The sequence below is a fragment of the Haplochromis burtoni genome, unplaced genomic scaffold (assembly GCF_018398535.1).
Source record: "Haplochromis burtoni strain Fernald_Lab_line unplaced genomic scaffold, NCSU_Asbu1 Contig_225, whole genome shotgun sequence".
In the NCBI taxonomy this organism is placed as follows: domain Eukaryota; kingdom Metazoa; phylum Chordata; class Actinopteri; order Cichliformes; family Cichlidae; genus Haplochromis; species Haplochromis burtoni.
The window spans coordinates 277,383-287,858 of record NW_024582586.1 but is presented as its reverse complement, the minus strand read 5'-3'; positions in this window follow the sequence as shown (position 1 = coordinate 287,858).

Genomic DNA, 10,476 nt, shown 5'->3' with positions numbered 1-10,476 from the left:
CACACGAGGTCCCGGCTCAAAAGCCACAACATAAATATGGAGACGAACACCAGAATGTCAACGCCAAGATGTTTTATCTTAAATTACATAGCAAGTGGGCTGAAATACCTGGTACACCAAGGCAAAGACTAGTGAGCCTCCCTGAAAGCCTGTCTCAGGTGTGCCTTTACCCACACCTGACTAGGTGTGGTCAGTTAGCAACAGCTGGACACTCTTGCACTGCCGCTGCAGAGGGGCGCAACACCTCCACCCTCGAAAGGGTTCCGCTAGGACCCCTGAATGAATTAAAAGCCCCTCTGAAGCCTTCTGGTTCTTGATCCCCCAAACCTGAAAGAACAGTAAAAGCTAGCAGAAGCAGAGTGTGTCCAATTTGGAGGTAGTCGGCCTCCTTCATTATTTCTTCCCCTTTGTTTGATGTACCTGTACCACTCGCAGCAAAACAGACCCAGAGCATGGTACTGACACCACCATGCTTGACAGCTGATAGTGTTCTTAGATTCGAACGCCTCACCTTAGTCCTCCATGGATTCTGAGGCCAGATAGAACTTTTGCTTGCATACAGTTATTTGATCTGATAATCTTACTCTGTAGTTGTTTAAAAATGTCTGAAACAGACCCTCTAAACTTGTTTAAATCTCTAATTCTCCTTCTTAGTTCCTCCCTAAGCTACTGTTCTCAGTATTAATCCAGTTAGAGCCGTCAGATCCTCTTCACAGAGGCAAAGAGAATTTACCATTTGTAGTAAGAAGTTAATAGTTCTGGCCTTTTCAAGTTCAGTCATTGTAGAACCTTATTAAAAGATTTACCTGAGTGTATGTATTTATAAATTTGTATGTATAAATTTCACTTTGTGTGGATTAAAGAAAATCAAAATAAATTCAAACTTGTGCACCTAGTTCTTGTCTTTTTAAAGTTATAAAAGATCTATGCGGCGCAATCGTTCCACATTTCAACCAAAGCATTAAAATACCAAATTACCGTGGCATTCATACCCATGATGAGTGGGTTTAAACTTCTAACCACAGCTGTAAATTTGTGGTTCTGAGGGAGAAATGTCAGCTAGCTGCTGCTTGGGCTGAAGAAGTAGAGTGTAACGTGTTTAAAAGCCTCTGGTGCTCATACAACACTGATGAGACTGGGTCAGTTGACCTTACATGTGACCCTTTGTTGATATAAAAACAGATTAGTGCGCCTTGCCGTGTATCTCTTCACTTGCAGTTCCTTTCATCAACACTGGGTGGAGCACACTTACTGTTGTTTTTCAGAACTGGATTAAGCGAAGGTCTCCGAGGCATGGCTGCTTTGTGCCTCAGCTCCCAGGAGTCTTCAACATGCTTAAACCCCAAACCAAAGGAAGGAGTGTTGATGCCGTATTATCAGCTTTTGTCAGCTTCACAGGGCCTTCAATAGAAAAGTGTGTTTTTGCTCTGGAATAGGTGCCCTGTCTGTATCCACAGCAGTGCTTCCAGAAACAGAAAATCAGCCCAGGCAAATCTGAAATGCCTGCCGAGGAATGTTTATGACATTTTCCTTAACCTCCCCCATATGACCTCGATGTAGTAATAAAGCTGAACATAAGAGGACGCTTGAAAATAATTGACTTTTGAGCTCTGGTTGAAGAAGGTGAAACAGGTCAAAATGTAGGAGCATTTCAATTGTAAAGAGAGGAGGTGAGACACTGGATTTAGTGTTCAAAAGCCATGAACAGCACAGACAAGGCTGAACAGACAAAAGAAGTGGAGAGGAGGTTAGGACAGAGCGCCCTTAAAACGACAAAGAAAAGGCTGCATTCTCACAGGAAATAAACAGAAAACATTAAGAAATAACTCGGGTTGCTGGATGTGGTATATTCATTGCCAGCCAGCCAGAAGCCAAGGGTCTGTCCTCAGCCAGAGCTGAATTAAAACACTTTGACTGGAAAAGCTTCTTGCATAGCTGAATGAACAAGTCTTTCACAAGTCAGTGATTAGCTGCTTCCACACTTAGCCTGATTTTTTTTTTTTCTTTTTGGACAGAAATAGCAGAATAGAGAGAGAGGCTGGAGCATAAATTCACAATAAAGTTTCTTTCCTGGCTGTAAAAAGGTGTTTATTTGTAGGAAAAAATACCATAAGTTTTTAAAAAAATAAAAAATTATCCTGTAGACTAAATCTTTTAGAATATTGCTCAAAACAAAGCATGTCTACATGTAGCCCACATCTTAACCTATAAGAGCTCAACACTGCTGTTATCAGTATTTATTACACTGGATCAAATGACGGTGAAGTTTTCCTCATAAGGAGCATTACAGCATCTTTACAGTTATCGTGTTAATTTGAAGGCCCCAATTTTTGCACTTCTCTTTGCAGCTTTGTTAGAAGCAGCGTAATATGGCTGCTTTTCAACCTGACTGCACTGTGACCTAGCACTGCTAGCAGAGGGTGAGCAATGCTAGCTCCGAGCACAGTTTGCTGCTAGCTTGTGTACATGATGGAGCCATTAGCTGGTTATGAGTCAAGTATCTTTGTAGGACAATTTGGCTGGCATAAAACATCCATCTGTAAAAAGATGGATGTTGCTTCTGGGTCTGAAAAGTGCAGAAAGTGCAGAAGCTAGCCTGCTGAGTGTTATCCTGCTGCTAACTTGATCTGTGGCCTCAGTGTACACTTTTCTGGCGGGTTCATGGTCTTACTTGCCATTCTCAAGTTTTGCTCAATCATTTTGTAAATCACAGTCCCCATTAGAGTCAAAGGTGATAGTAAAATGGGGTATGCTTTATGAATGATAAGTTCAGACTGTATAATAATACGGTTGGCTATTTTCTGAGTCAGAGCTAAGCCTCGTTTTTTTTAACCTTTTTCAGATTACTCAGATCATTTTGGGCAGCCAAAATGCTCAGCTCAAGGTTTCAAAACACGATTGGGGAATGACATGGTGGTCTGTCTTTTGTATACAGCCTATGTACACTGGTCACATGCCCATTTAAATTTCAAAAATCAGTCCATTCACATGAATCTAGGTCAGACTTTGTCCCCACTATTCATATCATGAACATAACAAAAGTGACCTCAGTTGGATTTTAATGGAATATCAGCAAGCTCTTGTTTATCTTACCTCCTCAGCTAAGTTTCACTCCATGATTTCCTCCCCTGCAGTGGCTCTGTGGGACACTGTGGGAAGTGTCCACAGACTGAGGGACTGGTGGTCTAAAACTGTTGGAGATGAGTGGTTTATCTGTTCTTTCTGTGGTTACCTGTTGATGAACTGGTGACCTATGCAGGGTGTAGGACACCTCTCACCCTAGAATAGGGTCCAGGCTTATTCAGGAACCTGATTTTTAAAAGAAGTTGAAGATATTTTATGTGTGTATGTGATATTTTATTTTAATACTGGCTCCTAAATCCCTGGCTGGGAAAGAAAATTGAAACGTAATTAGTGCAAATTGTACACAGCTTGATAACCTGTTAAATTATATCACATATGCAGTTGAATATATATATATATATTTTTGTTATTGGAGGCTTTCTGATTAACGTTGTGCTGTTTTGCATTGTGATGGTTTTCAAACATAAGAGTGAAGCTTACACACATTGTATTCACTGTTAACTGTTACCTACAGAGAGATCCCTGCCTATAGCATTTAATGATGCTGTGAAGCTTCTGTATTTAAAGACTCCTGGGAGTCTTTAAACTCCAAAATTACTCCACTTCTCTACATTCTCTACAGTGGGAAACTGAGCCAAACTGCATTTTAACAAGCCTCGTAAGAAACCCCAGAACAATAGCAATCAAATGCAATTAAAAGCCTGATTAGTTTAGTATTTTGCCAATTCCCAGAAATGCCGTGCGCCTCTCAGAAAAAAAAAGCCATTTTTGTCGAGGGGATCAAATGCAAAACAGACTGTACAGGGTGCTTTAAATTACCGTGTTTGATTGAGGAAAGACTTTGATTGAGAAAATTGCATATGTGTGTACTTAATGAAGCCCACGGTCGTCTATTCTCCCTCCCTCACTCCCCATCACTCTTCTTCCCCGCCACCTTCCTGACTTGATTGCTGCTTATCTAGGTCATCTCAGTGTGTTTTAATCACCGCTGGGTTGAGCTAGACCCAGTTAGGTGATGAAGCCCACTTTTTCTTTTCATCAAGGTGGGAAACTTGGTTTATTTCTAGCGCAACATCATTGTTTGTGCTGAGCTCCATCTGGGATGACATCCAGTTTTATCAATAATTCAACATCCATGGCCTAGATTGTTTTTTTGCCTTTGATACTTTCAGATGCTTTACAGGAGATACACGAGCGGATTCTGTTTTGAGCCCTTTATGAATATGTGCTTCAGTCCACATGACAGGATTGACCTCTATCACTGTTGATTTCCCATGTGTGACTCCATGCAAGAACAAGTCACATCTATGAATGGATGTGTGCTTTTGCTGTTCTGCTCTTCTGCTTACAGTAGTGCTGTTCTCCAATAAAATAATTAATTTATGGCAACTTATTTAGGGCTACATACTGAACTTATATAGACAGAAAAAAGTATTGATCCAATACTAATACCAACATGGGTATCATTATTATCGATATTTGGATTGATCTGTCCACCTCTAGTTTACAGCTGTTACACACATATCCTCTTTGTTTTTCCTGAGGTCACACTGCTCTCAGTTTTTAGACGTGCTTCAGATTTCTCTCGGCAGGCACACTGTCTTCACGCATCCTAATTTTTCATTTGATTGCGAAAGATAAGCTAAAAAAGAAGACCGAGGATGTGTCTCCAGACCACCAATTAAAACTGCACAATAAGGCATGAGACACTGGATACAAAATTACCCAGAGATGTATGGTCACATGTTGAGCCCGCATTGGTTTTGGATCTCCAAGAACCCCCCCCCCCCAAAAAAATAAATAAATCTACCCTATCATTAATGCTGCACAGAGGAGAATCACTTGTTGGCTGAGGAGTGGTGTGTGCTCTATCACAGCCGCACAGCGTAAACACAGACAGCGCCACAGGGGGGAACGGAACGACGAACCACGGGAGTGCGAAACTGATCAGGAACAAAGGGCTGCTTTCAAAAAGCAGCATAAATTGATATTTAACAGTGACATCTGACATATGAGTAATAGAATGAGGGGGTTTGTGATGAAAGAATTATTTTCCAAATCTGAAGTTCATAATATATATATATATTTATTTATTTTTTTCTTTCATACTTTGTTACTTTTCTTAAATGTTTTGGCCTGCGGTAGACTGGTGGTGTTCAGTTTATGGTTTATTCTCCTGCCTTGTGTGTTCACTGGCCTTTTCATTATGTTCAGTTATTCAGTTGTTTGGTCCACAAACAGGGCATATCATGTATGGTGGCATCCACAGATATAAACTTGAGTGTTGCTGGCACATTCAGGTTTGGAATGATTTGGAAAGGTTTTTGTTCAACCAATAAAATTTATATTGACCAGGACTTAACCACAGCAGTTTCTCTTTGAAAAAATATTTTTATTACTGTTTATTTATTTAAATAAATACAAGATAACAAAGATCAGGGTGTTTCACATTAAACATGGGAACAAACATATAAAACCTGTACAGTAAAAAGAATAAATGGGTTGTATGTACCAGTCACGATGTCTTAGCATCTTGTCACATTTTTGTTATATGTACATGGCAGGCAGGATAAGAGGAATCTTAAAGGTTGATTAAATAGACAAATATTAAACATGCAAACCTACCATCTCTGAACAGCTGACAATGAGCCGGCTAAACAACAGCAACAGCTGGTTAAAAGCTAAGGTCATGCCAGCTAATGTTAATGTCCTAAAAATGTCCTAAAAATTCACATTCTCTTTGATAAACAGTTGTGAGAAACATCATGTGAGAGTTTATCACAAAGTATCTAAGTCCTACAACATCAGATCCACTTCAAAAAAGGTTTCACCAATGCTAGCAAACAGCAGCTAACAGAGGCTAATAGTAGCTAACAGAGGCTAACAGCAGCTAACAGTGGAGAACTGCACCTCACAGAGACAAACAGCAGCTAACAGAGGCTAATAGTAGCTAACAGAGGCTAACAGCAGCTAACAGTGGAGAACTGCACCTCACAGAGACAAACAGCAGCTAACAGAGGCTAATAGTAGCTAACAGAGGCTAACAGCAGCTAACAGTGGAGAACTGCACCTCACAGAGACAAACAGCAGCTAACAGAGGCTAACAGTACTTACTGACAGTTCAGCTTATCCTCAACAACTCACCGCAGTATCGCTGTCACCAGTCAGATGTGAGATTCTATGAATTACTGACCTGTATTGAATCCTTTTCCAGAGTAAACACAGTTGGATGCTTGTCACCTGGCACTGACATCTGAGGTAAGAAGTGGACTGACAGCCTTCCGCAGACAGGGAGAAACTTCAGACCCAGTCCAAACAGTAGTAGAAACACGCTGGCTGTCTACAACTATCATGGGCACACGCTACATTTAATTTTTTTGATCTCTCTTGGATGACTAAGATGTGCTGATCCTACGTCAGCCATCATAGCTAGGATTATGCACTTGAATGGGAAGGGGTAAAAAAACAGAGCTCAGTGGATTGCAATTTTCAATCTACTGACAAATACAGGTGATTTAGCATCATGTTTTAGAAAATTGAGCCACTGATTTATTCATAATTCAGTCTTTCCAATTAAGTTTTAAAAAAATTGTGGCTATCAAGATAAAAGTCTTGAGGTGTTTGGTTAGGGTTGGTGAGAATAAGTCACCTAAGAGTAAAGTACAATGCTGGGCATCCTCTGCACACGGCCATAATCAACCAGAGGAGTCTGTTCAGTGACAGGTTGTTTCTCCCAAAGTCAAGAATCAACAGACTTAAAAACTCCTTTGTCCCACATGCCATCAAACTGTTTAACTCCTCTCCTGAGGGGAGAGAGAGGGGGACAACTAAGCTGCAGTGCCTTTTCACTGTGCAATAATTTTTGTTAATATCCAACAGTGCAATAGACTTCAGTACTTGAAATGTGCAATTCCCTTGTATTCTTATTCCTATTTATTCTATTTGTCCCTTTTGTATACTCTGTATTTATATATGTGTATATATGGTATATTTCTGCTCACATTCTGTAACTTCTATCGGTGCTGTGCTATTGGAAACTGAATTTCCCGGAGTTTTATCTAATCTAATCTAAGCGATGGTCTGGTCCTCACACATGCCAACATGGTCCAAAGTTCCCAAAGAAACTTCACAAGTCAATGGTTTGTCAGGTGTTGTGTTATGACCCTGTTCCCATGCAACTTAAAAAAGATCATCTTTAATGCTATCTCTTTTTTCACCATCCCCGCCAACTGCGTTAAACAAGGCCTTCGGACTTTAACGCGAGCCTCTCGGTGAGACTACTAGACGTACACGCTCATCTCATAGTGGCAATATCTCCCACAGCACATGAAGGCAGCCGAGCCCTTTCGTCCTTTCTCCATCTGCTTGTGTTGCCTCGTCTTCTGTCCTGCCGCTGTGCCTTTGTCTGTATGTGGGAGGGTGTTGATGCAGAATTAGTGTGTTAAGGCCACTCTTCCTCAGTGTGCTCTCATTCTGTCAATGCCTTTGGCGCTTGATGAGTGCGTGTATGTGTGCATGTCTATGTTTGTGTGGAGTGGGTAGCAGGTGGTGAGCACAGCCACACCTGTTGTTAATGTGATGGGGAATAAAACCTTATATAGAAGACTCCATTTATAGCACAACAAACACATGTGGATCATGATTGGGAGGCAGTTTTATGACACAGGAAAATCAAGGATCATAGTAACGTCATAACTGCTGTGTGTGTGTGTGCACGTGTGCTTGACTTCATGTGTGCTGTTGTTTCCTTACATTTCTCCTCTTCCTCTCACACTTCACAGTTTAGTTTCTCCGTGTGCTCTTGGTGTCCGGGAAAATAAATGCGAATCCCTTATTTGAGTAACTTGCTTAAGGGCGCACATGGAAAAGAAAAAAGCAAAAAACACAAAGTTCAAGTTTGATAAAAGAAAATAACACACAGTGCAAGCTGTCTCTCACTTGCACAACTGCACACGCTCTCTCAAACTGTCATGGGGGTTGCGTGCGCATCAGCGTGCGTGAAGCTCAGCTCAGCTCATTAATCTTGTCTTTGTTGTGCCAAGGAAGACCTAATTAGATTACATTACACAGCTTAGTATAAGGGAGCTGAACAGGAAGTCCATCATATGTTGCAATATGGCATGTGCACGCACAACACACACACACACAGACGGGGATAAAACAGATATGTCGCAGAGCAGAGAACGACTTCTTCACACGTTTTCCAAATCCTTCTGTTTCCACCAGACGGGAGAGTTCATGTGACAATGAAACACAGATTCACACCAATTTCTCCAGAGTCAAAAAGGACTTCAGGACAGAAACTCACAGTCAGAGGAAGCAGGATGAGCAACTCTGAACGGCTGCAAATGCATCACACTTCATGTCATAGAGATATTGGCTTGTCAGGGGAAATCTGGGTTATTGCAGTGCTTGAGTGCTGGAGACTCCTGTTACTAAAATAAATATTTGGGTTTGTACCGCTGCAGAAGAAGGCCCGATCTTCTGCAGCCGCAGTAGCGCTCTGTTTTACATTCGGGAGGTTACTGACACAGAGAGCCTGATCCGCTTCATCCGGTCATTCGCCGGAGCATCTGATCTTAATAGAGTCAATTTGCCCAATTCTGTCATTTCTCAGACCTGGGGTTGAAGTTGAACTGGGGTGCACGATGTTAAAGCTTCAGTGGCTGCACATTTTGGAGTTGGACTTGTCTTCTTTATCTTGTACTGATGCTATAAGTGTTCTTGAGTTGAATCTTCATGCTTTGACTGAATTTGCTAATCCAGCCATCTTCAAATGCCGATATTGTCAAAAGTATTCATTCATTATTCTTAATCCAGAGGGTTAAAGCAGTGGTGTCCAAACCCAGGCCTCGAGGGCCGCTGTCCTGCAGGTTGTAGATGTGTCCTTGATCCATCACAGCTGATTCAAATGGCTAAATTACCTCCTCAACATGTCTTGAAGTTCTCCAGAGGCCTGGTAATGAACTTATTTTTTTGATTCAGGTGTGTTGAAACAGGGTGATATCTAAAACCTGTAGGACACGAGGCCTGGAGTTGGCCAAGCCTGGTTTAAGGTGATGTCAGCCCACCTTTGCAGCTATAACAGCTTAACTCCTCTGGGAAGTTTTCCACAAGGTTTAGGAGTTTGTTTACCATGCCATCATTTATTTATATAGCACTTTTAAAACAACACATGGCCGACCAAAGTGTTGTACAGCAGAAATATCAAAAGTACAATAAGAATAACAAATACCATAAATAAATAACAGTGTCAGTTACCCACTGAGTACAAGGCCAGCCAATAAAAATGAGTTTTTAACCTGGATTTAAAGACCACCACTGAAGTAGGTTGCCTACTGTGAAGAGGAAGATCATTCCAAAGCTTCGGGGCCACAAAAGAGAATGTTCGGTCTCCTCTAAGTTTCAGATTTAGGGTCTGAGAGCAGCAGCTGCTCAGATGACCCGAGTGAACAAGGGGGGACATAGGGTTTCAGCAGATCGGACAAATATTCAGGCACCAGACCATTTAAGGGTTTAAAAACCAGTAAAAGGATTTTTAAAATACAGCCTAAATTCAATTGGAAGCCAGTGTGGGAGGCCAGAATCTCGTTACACTGATTGTGGGAATCATAATAATAAACAACGCAGCATTTTAATCATGGTTAATCAAAAATACCTCACAGCCCTGCATGCACTAAAAGAATCAGTTTACCTCTGATACTAGAATGCGATCCATTGTATGTGGTACTGGCTATTTGACAGTCAGACAACTGCAGTCTCTTCTTCAGAGCTCTGTCAGCTTTGCCTGACTTATCTGTGTGAACAAGCTGGATATTTGAGGCTTATGTGCAGAAGGACATGTTAGCACCGGTATCATTGTCACTGTCATTACCATCAATGCCAAACTGGATAGCAATTTTCTATAGATTTCCCCCATGTTGCTTTCTCCAGAGTGATTGATTTCCTCGCTCCATACCCCCTGCTGAAAATTGCTATAAAAATATTTCTTTCCTTTTCTTTCCTTTTTTTCCTGCAGCACTGAAGACGTCCTGCATCATCCTCTGCTTTGTTTGAGACGGTGCTATCGATGCTACAGGCTCTGCAGACTCCCGGACCAAGAAGCTACAAAGAGTCTTTAGAATCATTCGTCTGCTTGTTTTTTTCTGTTCCAGATTTCAAAGACTTTGTTAATCAGATTTAGAGAGAGCAATACTTCTCATAGTCACATAGCTGCATTTCAGGATTTTCAAAGTGCTTCCACCGTGTGAAACTGATTTTTGGGGTAATCTGAATAGCATGAACCTGTTAGTTAATCATTCATTTCGTACATGTTCTGACCAAGTGTGCAATCAGTCAAAACAGGACAACAAACACTGTAAGGAGATGCATCTTGAGAATACAAATATCTCT